At 32.2% G+C, this 18731-nt stretch overlaps 2 long non-coding RNA genes across 2 annotated transcripts in view; one reads left to right on the top strand and one right to left on the bottom strand.

Annotated features, from left to right (window-relative positions):
* The window catches only part of LOC127857755 (uncharacterized), a 31235-nt gene that overhangs the window by 1664 nt on the left and 10840 nt on the right, over positions 1-18731 (bottom strand). The gene's annotated exons all lie outside the window — the stretch shown is intronic.
* Positions 10982-18367, top strand: LOC127857756 (uncharacterized). The gene is made up of 3 exons (XR_008038617.1): positions 10982-11302; positions 17162-17244; positions 18102-18367. It is a non-coding gene; the product is annotated as an uncharacterized LOC127857756 (long non-coding RNA).

Here is an 18731-nt window from a genome sequence, read left to right as displayed (position 1 = left end):
ATGTACATGAAAACTGTCATTTGTTGTCTTCATACCTGAACTTACGCTAACAAAAGATGATGGTGTCCCTGAGTTTGGAAGGACATTTCAGTCAAGAGTATATGTCGTAACATAATAAGAAAATATCTGATTAAGAAAACACAAATGTGGACTGAAAATCTGACGTTTGTGCGTTGGATTTCATTTAGTCGATCTTAGGACCGTTAAAAGTGGACATATCTACCATGTGTGTGCCCTCAATACACAATAATATATAAAATGCTATGAGTATTTGCGTGTAAGTAATATGTGGTAAGGAGAATAGCATTAAATGGAAAGGTCTTTGTCTGAATGAGATGTTTAGGTCCGTGATTAAATACAAACGTGAGGGTGATTTCATTGTATCGTTTATATATTACTTCGTGTTATATGATAAGTACAATCATCAACGGCCAAACATTTATCACACAAAAGACACAAGTGCTCATATTCGACCTAAGGGTAAGGGTAGTAATGAATTCATGAATTTGCGCAATATGCAATAGAGAGAACATATCAAATACATCAACTTGGCTGGGTATAGTCACAGGATCTGTATCAACGAATGGTGGACACAGCATAGCTCCAATAAGAAAAACAAGAGATGTGTTTGTCAGAATCACAATGCCCCATATTGCGCCGCTTTGAAGCCATAAATTTGACCTTTGACCTTGAAGGATGACCTTGACATTGACCTTTCACCACTCAAAACGTGCAGCTCCATGAGATACACATGCATGCCAAATATCAAGTTGCTATCTTCAATATTAAACAAGAAACCGTCCGAGACGGGTGATGCTCCCCAAAGGTTTCTTTTTGTCACAATATTGCACTATATATTCAGATAAAAGGAAACGTCTTGAGGGCACGTAGTTGGGGGGGGGGGGGGGGGGACAATAATTTTTTAGTGAAAATTTCAAAGGGCCATAACTCTGTGAAAAATCATCCGACCAGAACCCGCTGATAATATGCACATCTCCTCTTGGTAGTGGAGCTTACCATAAAGTTTCATTTCATTCCGGTCATTAGTTGCTGAGAAATAGCCCGGACAAGAATTGCACTATATGTACAGTTAATGGAAAATTTCAGAAATTTCAAAGGACCATTAATCTGTAAAAAATCATCCTACCAGAACCCGCTGATAATATGCACATCTCCTCTTGGTAGTGAAGCTTCCCATAAAGTTCCATTGAATTCCGGTCATTAGTTGCTGAGAAATAACCCGGACAAAAATTGTGCACGGACGGACAGAGAGACAGACAGACGCACACACAAGCCCGTTAGATGAAGCGGCGACTATATGCTCCCCCAAAATAAATTTTGGGGGAGCATAAAAAGTTATAACAAAACTTTAACGAATTTTAAAGTTTTAGGAAAGAAAAATACAATGCTATTTGACGTTTGACCTTGAAGGATGATATTGACCTTGACTTTTCACCACTCAAAATGTGCAGCTCCGTGAGAAACACATGCATGCCACACATGAAGTTGCTATCTTCAATAATGCAAAAGTTATCAAACTTTAACCAAGGTTAAAGTTTTGGGACAGAATGACAGCCAGACAGACAGACAGACAGGCCAAAAACAATATGCCCCCGATCATTCGATTCGGGAGCATAACAATACATGAGCACTCAATTGTTACTATTAGTGTCTATGCAATTATAGCGGAATTCAATTACAAAACGTGTGTGGAAATAATTTACGTTCAAATGTATGAGGACGCAAGACAGTATTAGATACTCGAGTAGTTGTTTGTAATATTCGATGATACAATTACATGTTCAACTTTTAAAAGTGTCAAAAGTAAGTACTTCTCTGTGAAAAAATAAAGTAATTTTAGTAACATGCATTTACAGCTAAGCATATGTACATTTCTGAACACTCTGAGAAAGCGCATATAGATGCATGTTTATCGCTTTGAATATGATAGAAATTATGTTTTAAGAGGTGATAACCGTTATTCGAAAGTGATACGTGCACTGGATACAAGATTACAGGAGTACGTTCTGGTATAAAATGTATCAACAAAGTATAGTACAAAACAATATTGTACGGAAAAACGATTAACAATAGTCAATATTCGATAGTTACACATGTACAGTATACACTGTCATCATGTATACAATTATTGGAGCACATGTATACAATTATTGGAGCATGTAATCGTTTATATAAACAACAGTATATAACAAACAATAACGTAATTTCTGCCCAATAAACTAAATTGTTTAACATACCTAGTAGCATACCAATAACAAGCAACATCGATGCACATATATTTATCAACGGCATCATGATTTCTGTGCTATTTACTATTTACGGTTATGGGGATAATACACGTTTTCGAGAGCATGATCATCTGCGGGCGCTCGAAAAATCCGTTCCTGCCCGAGTGCGCAGCACGAGGGCAGGAACGGATTTTGAGAGCGCCCGCAGATGATCATGTCCGAGAAAATGTGTATTTTCGCTATTATTGCATAAACAAATCACACATACCAAAATAATTTTAAATAACATTGAAAACAATGTTTTGTTCATTCGACATCGACAAAATAATTCGATTATTTCAATACAGTTCAAGGTTGTGTTTTACATATACCTCACTCGGTCATCATCCGAAATGACGAGGCTTTACCTTCGGATAGGCAGTTTTCGATTTAAAATGTGTGTTAAACAGTGGATTAATGCAAAGTTGAAATGCAGCCGCGTAAAGTAAGAAATGAGGAATTATTTTGGAATCTACAGCAGGAACGTTGAAGGTACATAACACTTACATTTACAGCATAGTCTTTTGAAAGTGTTGAGTAAATAACCTTAACTTCAATGACGTTGCCAATACAATAAAGCTGTTTTCAAGAGAGTGCAGATGGTATAACTTGAAAAGTGGATTGAAATAGTGGGTGCTTATTCCGTTACCCATTTATGCTTGGAAAGTCGTCGAAGGCTGGTGAAGGGAAGTAACTGCGCGTAGACCAGATTATGGATATGAAAAACACATAACAGGGCTTGAACGGCACGTGAATCGCATTGTTAATACACGATTTTTCTCCCGTTCAAGCCCTCCTTTTGCCAAGTTTCTGCACCCCGACAGAGGGCATTATAGATAGAGTTTATGCAATAATACGTGTAAATGGTCGAATTTCTAATAATTCACGAGCATCGATTCACGAAATAAGTACATGTAAGTAGTATAAAAGTAGGGCTTTCGTCGCCATCTTGGACGGTTTATACCGCCATCTTGGACAACCCAGCGTTCTGATTGGTTGAAATGGAGTGAGATCGGCCTTCTGATTGGTTGATAGGTTTGGCGGCCTTCTTGGCGGTTTACAACCGTCGGTTTTTGGCGGTTTGATATATGATGGGTAAGAATGTTGGCGGTTTGACGCCATCTTGACGGTTTCACTTCCGTCGGTTTTTAGCGGTTTCGTATGAGTGAGAATGTTGGCGGTTTGGCGGCCATCTTGACGGTTTCCGTCGGTTTGAAATATAATACGTGAGCATTTTATCGGGCGGTTCGAATATTTGCCGCTATATTGACGATTTCACTTGTGTCGCTTTGAAATATGATAAGTAAGCATTTTAGCTGTTTCACTACTATCGGTTTAACATTTCATGAGCGAGCATGTTGGCGGTTTGAATGATTGCCGCTATATTGACAATTTCACTTGTATCGGTTTTAAATATGATAAGTAAGCATTTTAGCTGTTTTACTACTATCGGTTTAACATTTCATGAGCGAGCATTTTGGCGGTTTGAATGATTGCCGCTATATTGACGATTTTACTTTTGTTGGTTTGAAATATGATAAGTCTAATTTTACAGACCATATTTTGTAAATCAGTATGTGGCAAGGCTTATGTATGGTAAGCCTGTTGTAGCAGACGATAAATTCCATTCTCCTAGCAGAGTTGTCGTTGATACCTCAACATAACGTGATGAATCGCTGTGTATTGGTACACTTTGCAAAGGGTTTATAAATATGACTTAGTGTTTAACAGCCAGTAAAATGAGATTGGCCAGTCTGGTGTTTATCATTGAAATCTGTACATATTGACTGCTTTCAGTGAAAACGGGGCTAAATGCATATCAAATGAGATTAGCCTGTGTATATTGATTAGCCTGTGCAATGCGTAGAAGCTTATCAGAGACATTTTACAACAGCAAACACGTTCAGTGCTTATACATCAATTTAACGAAGCATTTTCGAGTGGTTATTCTTTTCGAGCCAGTCCGCTAGTATAAATAAGCGCGCGTCTTTTACTCAATAAACTTCACGAGTTGTTTGTTGATTGCATTAGTAATGGTATAATGGTGATTGTGAATAGGAGTTAAAAACATGAAAGCATTTTACTCTAAAATAAATACAGCAATCAAAATGTACCCGACTAGTGGTTTACATACTTAAGCGTCACAATCATGGGGTGTAATTTGTAGTTAATTTAACCAAGAGACTTTTAAATCTGTTAGTCAGCGTTTGAAGTATCATTACACTAACCCCCTTTTCACTGAGCGCATTTTTGTAATTTCAAGTACAAAAGAGAAGTGAAGCGGAGTTCATTACAGTATATTATCTAATCAACAATTCATTGCGTGGAGATTATCAAAATAGCATTTGACAGGGGTGTCTAAGCTCCGACAGAATTATTCAATTATAAACAAAGGTCAATATAACCTTTAATTTAGATAGTTGCGGGTTTTTTTATGATAAAAGCCTGGAAGAACGATTAGATTTGTCATACATTAAGTTATTATTTTTGTTTTTAATTTCAGGGTAGTTAATTTAATTAGAAGTAGTAAGAAGGATTTATTTTCTAATAACATCACCACAAGACCAGTTGAAATAAAAAGATAACTTCACAGGAAATACTTAAATTGCCAAAGTCATTACTTGGCTTAATGTCAGTAGTAATTAGTTAATACACGAATCCCACGCTTGACTTCAACATAACTCCAACAGTAAAGGAATTCACCACACACATAGTCCATTTACTGGTACAACTAATGAAAAAAGCGTTTTCCCTCCAAAACTTTATTTATTAAAACAACAAAACATGTAAAACAATTAAGATACATATATAAATATTTATCATTTGTAAAACTTTGAAAAAACATGAATGTAAGAAGTATAGTAAAACAATACAAAACATAATAATAAAACATTACAAATATTAAAACATCACAAACAAAATAACTATTTCTAAATTACTACTGAAACAATAAAATAATAAACATTTGTAAATCACAACTGGAAAAAACATTTATAAATCACAACTGGAAAAAAAAAAAAAAAAAAAAAAAAAAAACAACAACAAAAAACAACAACAACAAAAACAAAATAAAACATTTCTTTACTGCCACCATCATCATCACTAAGACAGTCCAGATGACCTGCAAAGATTATTACAAGTTCAATTTTGTAACAATCTTTGTAGGTCTTAGTGATCGTCTTAGTGATGATGGTGGTGGTGGTGGTGGTGGTGGTGGTGGTGGTGGTGGCGGTGGTGGTGGTGGCGGTGGTGGTGGCGGTGTTGGCGCTGGTGGTGGTGGTGGCGGCGGCGGTGGTGGCGGTGGTGTTGGCGCTGGTGGTGTTGGCGCTGGTGGTGGTGGCGGTGTTGGCGCTGGTGGTGGCGGCGGTGGTGTTGGCGCTGGTGGTGTTGGCGCTGGTGGTGGCGGCGGCGGCGGTGGTGGTGGTGTTGGCGCTGGTGGTGGCGGCGGCGGCGGCGGTGGTGGCGGTGGTGATCTCGACGGTGGTGGTGGCCTCGGCGGTGGGTAGGATGGTAGTGGGAACATCTCTATGTTCTCAACATTTCTGCTTCTTATTCTTCTTGAGGGGCGAACTATCACAACTCCAACAACTATTAACAACCCTACCACTAAAGCTATACCAATAGCTATAAAAACCACTTCCGTGATGATATCTAAAAGAAATAATATTAAAACATGACATGTTTAAATCAGAGTATCCACTTTCGTGATGCTATCTATAAAGAATAATAAACATGACATGTTTAAATCAGAGCAACCCATGGTTTTATAGCATTAACACTTATAGCTTTAAACATACTATTTAAAAATTACTGATTTATTAGCAGTTTTATTGAACAACATTAATATGTTTATTATTAAAAAAGTTTGGATATGCTAATAATGACCAATTATTTGGATAATATAAAGTGCATGCATATAATTTACAATAATTGTTTATAATGACCAATTATTTGGATAATATAAAGTGCATGCATATAATTTACAATAATTGTTTATAATTAAATGAATGACTTTACCAGATGATACAAAGCTTGTAGGAGGCAGAGTTGTGGTGCTTGAGGCCTTACTAAGTGCCTCAGTTGCTGATTGTGCTTGCGTTGTCGTTGGTGCTTCCGTTGTCGTTGGTGCTTTCGTTGTCGTAAAGGGCTGTAACAAATATAAACGTAATATTATACACACTTTCTTACCTAACTTATAATGGACTCGAGGAGAGCTTTAATTGAACTTATAAGTAATATATATGTATAAGTACCTGTCAATAATAACCATTTCAACAGCAATCATTTAAGATTCTTTAGATAACAATCATTATTTATTTTTTTAAATGGAATTTTGTGTTTAAAATGAAGACAGAATTAAGGGAGATTAGTTATAATTTATTATGGAATTATATACAGTAGATCTAAGATTTTTGATAAAATAACACACAAACAGCTGCTAGATCTATAACTTACCGCACATAATAATGTGTCCTTGGGGGTGTAGAGTTTTATACTGTTCATGTTGTCATGAATCTGTCGGCAGCTGAATGACTGATCCGTTTTAATTATCTTGATATTGGGTGCCTCTCTCAGGTTCAAACCCGAGAGATATCCATTAACCTGGACACGGACTACGTTTCGGTTCCGCAGATAATACAGCCTACCACCATACCCATGGCATTCACCTACACTTTCATTATCGTTATAATTGCAGCTTAATGCGATTAAAATATGTGTTGTGAGTAAAGACATTTTAACATGTTTAATGCTTCGCGCGCAATAAAGATTTAAATTGCGCGCAAACAAGATTTACGTTATCAGACGATTGTTAATTTATTTAACTCAACGCAAATAATAGCATTAAGGGTAACAATCGCTGGTTCCCCAATTATTTTAGTTCATTGTACTCAAAAGTATACTTTATTTGCAAATGGTCTTACTATTATTTCAAGTGTATTGGGGTGTAGGTAGTGAATACACCTATTTGTAAAACTGTTTTGAATTAGGTGTGTAAAACATGATTATAAAGTGTATTGATAGAACCAATGGTGTACTTTGTAAAATAACAAAACATGTAAAGTGTCAATCAATTTCAAGCGCTCCTATTAATACGTCCAAATCTATCAACTATATCTAAATAACCTAAACTTTAAATCCCTGCTTGTAGAAATCATGTGTTGAGTGGTTGAAAATATCGCGTCTGGTTTAAAACAATGGCGTTGGGAAGGGGTTTAAACTATGTATTATACACCCCATCTGAATGTGCTCGCTGTTGTATAATCTTAGACGCAACTCAGTTTTCAAAGTTATGTTATAGCTTTTCATATCACAGGTTGAAAAGACCACAACCCATTTAAATTTATAAAGAGGGTGTCTTAAAACGCAGGTCGAGATGTGTGTTGTTGTTGTTTTTCTAATCAGTGTGTACAGACTAATCTAATTTGACATGCATTAAGCCCCGTTTTCCTTGAAAGCAGCCAATATGTACAGATTTCAATGATAAACACTAGACTGACCAACGTTGTCTTACAAGCTGTTAAATACACTATGCAGTGTACCAGTGAGAACAGGCAGATTAGGTGGTTAAACCAAACGCTTTAAGCATTTGTTGTCTGCTAAAGTTAACTAAAGTTATCCACACAGGCACACAGGCTTCGCTCACAAATAATCAAAGCGCTTAACACCCCTACCAAGTTACTCTCAGGACGGCTAGATTTTAGCCATAGCTTATCAGCAGAACTAATTAGTGTTAACTGTTCTGTGGTCATAAAGCACACTCCCCTGTCAACAGCCTTCTTGGCGATAATAAATGAACCCAGGTGTTATATCTGGAAAATTCATGTTGATCTTTAAGTTGAGACATTTTGGTATTTAATATGTATCAACCACAGGAGACTACATCTCATTAATTCATTTAATTATATAATTCAAGCCCAGTTCAACAATCCACTAGCAAATATCATGCTGGATACTCATGCTGATAATTCCTGTAAAGTTGATTGTTAAAAAATATGTTTTTTAATTAACTGATTAGTAACATAGTTACCCGGTATGTATATTATATGAACATTTGTTATGTGAATTACAAAGGTGAAGTATTTCGAGTAAAAATTAAGTTTTTTTCCATGAAATTTCCTTGCTAGAAAAGTTTGGGTTACAATCATGACAGTACTAAATATACATGCATATAGCAGCTTATCATTCTATAAAAATTATAAATTTCTATTATAAATTGACAAGAATTCTATAAAGTTTTTGTGGCATACTATTTATGCTATTTCAACTTGTTTGTATGAGCATTAATAGATGTAAATTGAAAAAATAAGGAATATTCAATTGTTTACTTCTTAATAATTTGATAAGTATGTGTAATGGAAAATATCTGCATTATAATTTTATATAACATAATTATAATTATGCTCTGAGATCATTACATACTGTTCGCATATATATATATATATATATATATATATATATATATATATATATATATATATATATATATATATATATATATATATACTTTCCATAACATAGTTTAATTAACTTAAATTAATATGTTGTTCAATTCAATAATAAACTATGTACAAGTACAAGTATTCAAATACAAGCACGATGCTCTTTATTAAAATGTGCTTTAGTTAGTTAATATTTACTCTTTGATACCTATTAAAATGCATGCCCCTGTATTTTTCTACAATCAAATTATTCATTTAGTGTGTGAGCAATGTTTAACCATCTGAATTCTCAGCATTCTACACCAGTATCTTGTAATTAGATATGGCCAATAAATCCCCTCATGTTATCACTTCTAACAGTGATCAGCGTTTCACAACACCTTGATAATAACCCCTGAACAGTTAAATAGATTAGCTCTGATCTTGTTGAATCTATGGAGAAAGGAGTAACCGTGTAAGGCATTGAAGTTGTTTGCTGTTATCGTCCTTGATTAGCTTGTGCGCATTGCACAGGCTAATCAGTGTGCACATGCTTATCTTATTTGACGTGCTTTAAACCCCGTTTTCTCAGAAAGCAGCCAATATGTACAGATTTCAATGATAAACACTAGACTGGCTAATGTCGTCTTACAAACTGGTATATACACTCACTGCTAGAGCAGAATCATTTGTCGTCTGCTGCAGACAGGCAGAGTTAATTGTTCCTAGCAGAGTGTGTTGCGGTTCTTATCGTACCTAAAGCTTTTAAGCGCATACTTATTTGTAAAATATGCTCTGTAAATTTAGTAAAAACGGTAATTCTCATTTCACTCCCACACAATGTTTTCATAAAAACGTAATACATGCGGTGAAGTGGTGAAGGCGTCAACGACCTTCAGTGATTTTTTTTATTTATGTATTTATTTATTTTTATCTGGGTATCTCCCTTTAGGGAGGTTACGTATTCCATATTGCGGACAATAATTTTTTTTAAAATAATTAGAAATATTTATCAATTTAGACCAGTTTATTAAGCATGAGCACAATAATTCACTATACTATAATTATGCAATTAAATAAGATTCGAGTATTGCCGGCTGACCTATATGCAATCGTTTATTTTCATGTTTCTTGTGTTTTTCTATTCTGTAAATATAGATATCTGAGTAATAATATCACATAAAGCAAAATAAGCCACGAAATCTGGCGCAACACCCCGTAATTGATTTGCTTATGATGTAGCTAAGAACTGCGCAGAAAAAGGCATCCGCTACTTTTTATCTCATAAAGATAACTTTTGATCGTTCATAAACATCGACCACAATCAACGCCGTATATCTTTTTAAAAGATATTTCTTGTTTCGTTGAGTATGGATGAAATAGAAAAATTAAGTAAATTAGTACCCCACATACAGGCATATAATACCATGTGGCATGGGGTAAGTTATATATTTAACATGAACATCGTGTTTATCTAATTTTAGGACATGACAAAATAGTGGCTATTTAAACTTATAGTGTGAAAATATTTTCCACCTGTAAAAAGATTCTGAACCACGAAAAATACAGAAAAATTTCTATGGTGACTATAGATGTTGAATAAGTTGAATATATCCACACTTTCAGATGCTTTTTGAGCTAAATCACCAATGACTAAAATTTTGAAGTCAGATTCCATTGACCACACATCCATGTCTTCTTTGCTTGGTAAACCCTCATGAAATTCAATTGTTTCTATTTGCTTTTTCATATTATCAAATAAGGGTTGATCTGTCGAATAGCAATAAATGATTTTTTTAATTCCCCGTTAACATGAATTGCGCATTTTTAAACACATTCAAAAGAAATGATGACTTTCCGCTACCACTTGATCCGGCAATAAAGAAAGTTGCAGGGCATTCAAATTTATTACAACAACAACAACATCATGACGTTTATTAAACTCAAATCACAAATACAGTGACACATGAGTATACAGTGGCAATGCATTTTTTACAAAAAGTAATTAACAATTGTGACATGGTGTTAACTATTATTAAGAAATTATAAGAGAGAAAGAGAAATGAAGATAAGATATGGAACATACATTTGAATTGAGTGGGGGAATGCTGATGTTGACCTAAGAAATAAACATTATTTCCTTTGGTCTCAATAACCTGTTTGTTTACCTGGGTAACTGAAACAGACTATAGTAATGTTGTTTTTTTTTCGTTTGGCTCTATTTAAAGCCCATTGAATTTGATTGGTTAATTTATTTTTAGCTATGGCGCTTCGCTGATCTATGTGTAAACCCTGTTATTAGGTCAGAAATGTGCGTTTTATTTGTGTTTTCACTCTTTTATCTGTGGAATAATCGCGGAGAGTGATTCATTAGTAGTTTGCATATTAACTTAAGTAATGTGGAGATTTAAAATTTGTGCACTGTACTTGTCTGTTTAAGGTAATTGTATTTGGGATTAATTGGAGTATTGAAATGATGATCAAATGTGAAATGACACGTTCACGTTACAATGACCGATGTTTATTCACAACATTGTCACTATCAGGCCAGATAACCATGTCCATGTTTGACTTGTGTCAGTGACCATGTGATTCGTAAGTAAAACTTTATGTTATTGTTTCAGCAAGTAGCTGTATAATATAATAATGTACAAAAATGTGTCAATTTGACCTACAGTAGTGAAATTGCATGACATGCAATACTGTGCATGTATTTTTGTAAGTGTACACATGGCACATGAACTTGATGAAGTCTTATTAACTATAAAGGTGAAAGGTATAGATGAGTTTCAAGTGTCATTGATTAGAAACATATATCATTGAGTATTTAAGTAAGGTTAACATTAAACTTGAGGTACAAACATGCGCATTGCATACAATTTGGCTAGTAAAAAGTTTAAAATATAAATTACAATTTGTTAACAACAATTAAGCTCTATGAGTAAATAAGGAATTTGTGGTATTAATAATGGTTGCCGGATTGGAAAAAAAAATATGCATAAACAATATTTTAAACATGCGTAGTGAATGAAGTAAGGTATTCAACATTTACTACGATGTAGTAATACCAATTAATATGTAAGATATGCATTCATCTTATAAAATCTTGATTGATTTATTGAAACAAAATGCCAAATATACTGACTGTATAAGAAAATATTTTGTTCTCTACATAATTAAGCTTATCATCGTGTTACTGTTTAAAGTAATATTTTTATGGATGTGGATTAGTCCTATAAAATTTAATTGTAAAAAAATAAAATAATAAATAAATAAATAAAAGATGATAAACATATGCACCAAGCTAAACTATTCAACGGGTTTATGTTTGAAATAATATTTTTATGAATTTGTATAAGATTTTAAATCCTTTAAGGTTCTTGTAGTCAACAATTCTTTGAATTTTAGTGTATTTGTTCTTCAGTAGTAGTATCCTTTTATAAACTTCTTTCTGTGTTCACTAACAAAGGGACATATAAGTATGTAGAGAATAAAATCATTTTGTATTAATTAGTTATACTTAATTTTTTAATAAAACTTTTTGCTTTAACATTTTTCATTCAGGTTATTTCAAATACACTTTTGTCTTGTAATTATTTTCTTCAATGTCCTAAAATAGTTTTATCTTTGTGATTATTATAGGTCTATTTTTGAACTTTTGTTGAAGTAAATATTTTCTAAATAATTTTCTACAAATTTCGTTTTTTTAATCTACTGATTCAAAAATATTTTTCTTAAAACTATTTCTTAGGCTTTTTTTTTTTTTTTTTTTTTTTTTTTTTTTTTTTTTTGATAAAACTTCTTCCTAAAACATTGCTTTTCTTAAAAAAATAAATAAATAAATAAAATCACTAATAAATTTCTTAAACTAAGTTTCCTAAACCATTCACCTTAAAAATATTTTCCATTTAACTTTTTTTTCTATTTAGCTTTCAACTTTTTAAAATTATTTTCATATTTAAAAAATATTTTCATAAAACCATTTTGCATAAATTAGTAATGCTAATTTTTTTGTGTGAAGATTTTAATTAAAACTATTTGCTTTAACATTTTTCATTCAAGTAATTTCAAATACAATTTTGTCGTGTAATTATTTTCTTCAATGTTCTAAAATAGTTTTATCTTCATGTGATTATTGTTGATCTATTTTCTTTTCAACTTTTGTTAGAGTCAATATGTTCTAAATAATTTTAAACAACTGCTTCAAAAATATATTTTTTTTAGACAACTGCTTCACAAATATTTTTCTTAAACTATTTCGTAGTTTTTTTTTTGTTTTTTGTTTTTTATAAAACTTCATTCTAAAAAAAGTTCTTCAACTTTGTCCTAAAACATTGCTTTTCTAAAAATAAAAACACTCGTAAATAAATTTCTTAAACTTAGTTTGAAAAACATTCTTCAAAATTATTCACATTAAAAAAATATTTTGCTTTCAACTTTTTTACTTTCCAAAATCAAATTTTCAAAAAAAGATTGCATAGTCTTCTCATTTCATTTTATTTTTCTTAATCTAATTTTCAAAAAAAGTCCGAATAACTTTTCATACTAAATTATTTCTTAAGCTTATTTTCAAAAACAGTTTCTTATATTTAAAAAAAAACAACAACATGTGTATAACTTCTCAGATTCAAAAAATTATGTTCGTATGTGTATAACTTTCCAAATTCATAAAATTATAAGACCATTTTGCTTTAATGATTTAAAATTTTGAAGATTTTAATTAAAACTGTTAACTTTTAACATTTTTCAATGTTCTAAAATAGTTTCATCTTCATATGATTATTATTGATCAAATATTTATCTCACACGTGTTTGTTCCATTTGTTATGTTATCGAGGTGGTGTGTATATCAATTCCTAAATGTTTTGCTAATACGAAGATTTTTTAATAACATTTTCATACAACTTAATTCTTAAAAAATTGTTCTTTAACTTATTTTCAAAAACTTTCTCATAAAACACTGCTTTTCTAGAAAAAATTCACTCGTAAATTAATTTCTTAAACTTATTTTCAAAACCTTTCTTCTAAATACATAAACCTACGTTTTTTATTCAAATTCTTTAATTATTTTCATTAGTAAAATTATTTTCATAAAACCATTTTGCATTTATGAGTTATATTAAACAATGTTGATAATTTTAATTAAAACTTTTTGCTTTAACATTTTTCATTCAAGTAATTTCAAATACAATTTTGTCTTGTAATTATTTTGTGTAATTATTTTCTTCAATGATCTAAAATAGTTTCAATTTAATTTGATATAAACTATCAAAACCAGCCATTACTTGTTAGTTATTAATTATGTGATAATTGTTTATCAAATTTAATATGATCTCACACGTGTTTGTTCCATTTGCTGTTTAATCGTGATGGTGTTTTTATCAATTCCTAAATGTTTTGCTAAACATAATGTGCTCACAGTTCTTTTGTTATATTTTAAGTGGTGAATATTTGCATACATTGTCATTTTCCTCACTACCTTTATTAACACAGACATCTTCTGGTGATAAGTTTAATACTATGTACTTGCAACTAGTTTCATATTGTGTTTCTGTTCACGCGTAATATTTATATCATGAGTATATGACTCAGACAATACAATTTTAATACTATGTACTTGCAACTAGTTTCATATTGTGTTTCTGTTCACGCGTAATATTTATATCATGAGTATATGACTCAGACAATACAATTTTAAAACTGATTTTATCTAGTTTTTTCTATGACCTCACAACAAACAAAAGACACATGCCTTAAGTGTCTTAAATTGTTTTGTGATTTTAACATTGCAAATATTTTCGATCACCCTCATTCATTTTGCTTTTTATCAAGAGAATGTACTTGTTTGAAAATAATTGACTGTGCAAAAAAAAAAAAAAATATATACACGTGTTATGCTTTAACAAATAAAGTTTAAGAGTTCGTTATTTTCTAGTAATATATTTTTCACAATTAAACTAAAAAAAAAAAAAAATTGGCGCATGATTACATAATGCTCAAACATAATGGCTTAATAAAGAGAAAAAAACTTTTGACATTTTAATCACCGAATAGCTTATTGCATTCTAGGTATATACAAGGAGTAGTGTTAACATTGCACGACTGAACACAGGAAAGCATTCTTATATTGTAATGCATATCATGGTGGGAATGTTTATCTAAACAATAAACTCATACCCGCTATTCTTATTTTGGTTTTGTTTTAATAATTTTCAAAGAATTGTTTGTGAACATCGCTTACTGAAACTGTCGAATAATTACATTACATCTTTTAAAGGTTACATCTCTTCTTTATGAAATTTTATCTCCCTTACAACCTTAAAATCTAATCGGATATCACAGCTTTAAATTAATAACAATAACTATGAATGTGAAAATAAATATCTGAATAAAAATAGGTTTTAACCATTAAACAAAAATCATTTCCCTCTTGCGTGTTTATATACTGCACCAATTATGTTTTAATCCAGTATGTACATGCATTTTTCTTATTACCGATTAGCTGAACGTTATTCATATTTAATAAATACAAAACATTATTCATAAGTTAATACAAACATATCAATTGACTTTAAAATTGTAATGGGACCTGTAAACAATTAAAACTAGAAACACCGCTTTGGAGACAGAGAGATAATTACCAAGCATTTGGATGTTAAGATATATCCGATGAAAATCACTAGATTATTTCACTTGCTTTGTAAATGATCAAAGTTAAATCAGCGTGAATCGTACAGGTAAACAAAACTGTCACGCCTGTTACTCTGACCCGATGAAATCACGTGACCAAGTCTACTACACCCGTCAATCACTTTCCCACGCACTTGTCAATAACCTATAGTCTGTTCCAATATTTGAAGTTACTAATCATTTAAAATGTATTACGCCCAGGTAAAAGACCAGTTACCAGGTCATATAATCAACTAGACACACGCCACGTCTCCAATGCCCTAAATAATTATTACTTAGGAAAATGTATGTTAGTTATTTCTCAAATAGATCTTACCAAACCATGTAATGTGAAAATTATGCGTCTATGACTATATTGTTCTGTATACTCATGTATTGCAATTGTAACTTGAGTTAAATAAAGTTCTGTTCTGTTCTGGAATTTACATGGAAAAAAGACATGCTGATCATTTAACCCAGAATTTATCTCAAAACACACACATTTAAATATAAAGTTAACCCGATTGAAATTAAAAAATGAAAACCATTGAAATAGAATATCACATAAATTGATTTACTTTATAGCTTCTCGATGACTAGATATAAGCCTAAGCTGTAGATTAATTTTGATTCGAAATTTACTAAACATCAACAACATGGCTTTTTCTTTTTTGTCACACATTTTTAGGATTTACTCGCTAATTACCAATTATGTTTATTGAAATGACACTATCATCTGTTTATCTTTATTGCTTCATGATATGTTTGATCACGTCTCTTTCATTCATATTCTCACCGATCGTCAAACATTGAATAAGTGCGTTTGATATTTTTTCAATTTATTACATCTCTAATATTTTAGAGGCAGAACATAAAAAAAGACTTAACAAAAGAATAAAACAACTTAACATACTTATTTCGCCTTCAAATCATACTGCTGACATTCGTAAAGTAAACCAAATAAAGCCTTTAGGGCTTTCCCAAGCAGATGTTATTGGTTTAAAGTAACAGGTTGTTTTTGCAACGGATAGGAATCTTTATTATTCAACCAGTTGTTGATAAAATTCAAAGTAAACGCTCCTGGGTATTTTTTTTCTCAATATGTGTTGTAATTTCACAGCACCTACATAACTGCCAGGTTGCTTAGCATTAAAATAGTATTCTGAAAGAATACGCTCCTTTTGTAATTTATCCATGGTTAATCAATATTGCTTGTTTATTTATAAACATTGACAGTGTGCACTATTCGAAAACAACTTTAAAAATGAACAACACGAATACTTCAATGCATATAAAATATTTATTTTATACACATAGTGATCTCATTACAAAACATGTTCAGTACATAATTTTATTTGTTAAATGTGATAAAACACTGATGAGTTTTCTGATATTTCTTTGTTTACAAACATGTGCTTTTCAACTCTCTCAATTGTCCCCCCCTACATTCAACAAGACTGGAGGAGTATTCCCCCTTACATTAGCAATCAAATAAAACAGTATGTTCCCTTATACTATACAAAGTTAATATTATAAACATAATAACATTACAAAATATCAAACATTTACAAAACATGTCAACAATTTAAGGTAACAATCTTTTCAAAGTATTACATTGAGAAATATTAAGGGTTACACCAAAATCTGTAGCATTTCCGTTTGCAAAATGTCGTATGTCTATATATGTTTGGTTGCTTATTTTACAAAATGACAAAAACACATTATTTTCTAACGAAAATTGTTCCGTTCGATACAATAAAACCAATGGTGTTGTATTCATTTCAGAAGGCTTCCATTGCTGTGGAGTGCATTGAACGACATCATGGCCTAGAAGAACATACCCGGGGATAATACCAACAGCAACAAGTGTAAGTAAAGTTATCCTTTTCATCATGACAGTTCTACACTTCACGTTTTTTGCTTTTTGTAAAAGTTCGTTCTGTATATTTACATTGTTTACATCATACACAAAAGATACATTCCCATCAATATTATCTGAACACTCCATTTCTACTAGAAGATCAATCCTTGACTGAATAATAACGTTGAATTACTGTGTTTTTAAATCAGTTACAGCGAAACAATCTGTCTTCTATTTGTGTAATTGTAAGCACCATTTTTTTCATCTTGGCTTTCCATTGATCCGTTTTCATTATGGCTAGAAAGTCTTTGCTCTCTATAACTCGTTTGTGAAGGAAAACCATCTCTGGGGTAATATTCGAAATGGCCATCATTTCTTCCCAAGAACGTATTATGGCATTTTCATCGACTTCTTTCAGCATATCCTCGAAATAAAACTCAAGTTGATACTCCTCATCATCACATATCATGAGGCAGTCATGTTCTTTCTGTGAAGGGTGATTGGTTTGACAACCATAACAGTTCTTTCGAACAGTCATTGTTTTGACTTCACATAAAGCTTTTGCGTATAAAAAGTCAAAGTAGGAACGCATCATCATGACACTCGCTGAAGTTGAGATGTCTAATTGAGGGGGTGATGAAAATTCCACCCCCTCAGTCATGTTATTCTCTTCTTTCCCCATTTCATTGTTTAATGATAAAACACTATGTCCATCTTTACAACTGAGCTTAAAATCTTGAGATGATGAACAAGCCATATTCACTATGTGCTTCTGTCACTTGTTGAAGTGGGAATGAAACACAGTACTTGAGGATTTCTTTATATAGCTTTATATCTAACGAATTTTGTTTTCAAATTTTTCAGATCACGCAACCGCCAAAATGCACGCCGCCATTTTGAAGCATGTCTGAGTGAACCGATGGTTTCCATGGATTCCACGAAGATTCAATTGATTTGTTGGTTTTTAATTCTCCAATTATTTTTAAAAATAAACATTTTGGTGAATGCTGTTTGTGTTCTTCCAACGGATCATCTTCTTTCCCCCATTGGTGTAATCGTACTGCACACGAAAAACATTCTACTGTATCGTTTTTACCTGTGTAATAAAAGCCAGCTGATGATAACTGAAACTTGTTCGGTTGAATTTGAGGTGACCATAGATCAAATGTTTTAAGTCTATCTTCATAAAATGTGAGGTGTTCAAATTTGAACTCGAGTTCTTGAAATGCATTCATGGCGACTGTCCCTCTAAAAATGAAATCAGTAGTTCAACACTTTCTTTTAAACTACACATCGTTTCAAACATTGTCGTTGGTAAAATCAACTTGTTTTTTCCTTTTTTAAAAACTAGTTTTACTCGAGATCGTCTCTTTTTCAAAACTAGGGTAAAGTTATTGTCAAGTGTACAACTTATTTCTTTACACACCGGTGACCAGGTTATGTTTTCAAAACCATATTGCTTAAAATAAGATAGTGTATCTTCAGAAAACAGTA

The sequence above is a fragment of the Dreissena polymorpha genome, chromosome 14 (assembly GCF_020536995.1).
Source record: "Dreissena polymorpha isolate Duluth1 chromosome 14, UMN_Dpol_1.0, whole genome shotgun sequence".
Lineage (NCBI taxonomy): Eukaryota > Metazoa > Mollusca > Bivalvia > Myida > Dreissenidae > Dreissena > Dreissena polymorpha.
The sequence above is the reverse complement of the archived record's forward strand: the minus strand, read 5'-3'. Positions and strand labels throughout refer to the sequence as shown.